The sequence below is a fragment of the Equus asinus genome, chromosome 22 (assembly GCF_041296235.1).
Source record: "Equus asinus isolate D_3611 breed Donkey chromosome 22, EquAss-T2T_v2, whole genome shotgun sequence".
Lineage (NCBI taxonomy): Eukaryota > Metazoa > Chordata > Mammalia > Perissodactyla > Equidae > Equus > Equus asinus.
This window is the reverse complement of record NC_091811.1, coordinates 20,174,654-20,175,536: the sequence shown is the minus strand read 5'-3', so window position 1 is coordinate 20,175,536 and position 883 is coordinate 20,174,654.

Sequence of the window (883 nt, the reverse complement as noted above, 5' to 3'; positions counted from 1 at the left end):
CCCCCTCCCCGCGTCCCTCGTTTCCTGCCGGCGCCCGTTGCCATGACGACGCCGCTCCCGGGCCTCTGCGCTCTAGGCCCCCGGGTTTTTTTCCCTCTCTCGCTCTTTCTCCTCTTTTTTTCCCTTCTTTCTCCCCGAGTTCTGCTCGCAGGTTGGAGGGAGGAAACGGAGAGAGTGCTGGCCTCTAGTGGGGAACTCACCTCTCCCGGAGCAGGAGAGGGACATGGGAGAAGGGAGGGAAGTGACGTGAAAGGGGGAAAAAAGAAGGTATTTTCTGGAGCTTCTGGGAATAAGGGATAGAAAGAAAGGATCAAAGGGACCCACAGGCAGAGAGGGAGAAAGAGCAAAGCAACAGCGCTGGAGAACGATAGACTAGGCAAGGAAATAAAGCCGAGGAAAGGAAAGAACAGGAAAGAACAAAGATTGAGGAAAAGGAGAGCGAACGTGGATTGTTTAATCCCTCACCTCAACTCCAAGAAGGCGGGAAAGAATGCTGCCCAGAAACTGAACCCATTAGGACTTGGCATTCATTTAAAAGCAGCAACCTAATATAACTTGCTTTGGATAACACGTTTAAGTCTGTAATTTCAGGGCTTTCGTGTGTTCTTAGATTTAAATGTATATGCAAAAGAGAGAGAACGATAGAAAGAAGGGAGGAGGCAGGACTAGAAGGAGAGTAGAACAATGGGGCTGTATTTGGGACTGCTAAACATTTGATGAGGCAGTGGCCTTTGTCATTTTATTTATGATATCCACTTATTAGTTTTTAATTGTTAGTCTTTGAACATTCAGCGAATATTTAGAGAGCACCTACGATGTGCTGCCCACTGTTTTGGAAGCTTGGATTACATCAGTACACAGAACAAAGATAACTGCCCTCATT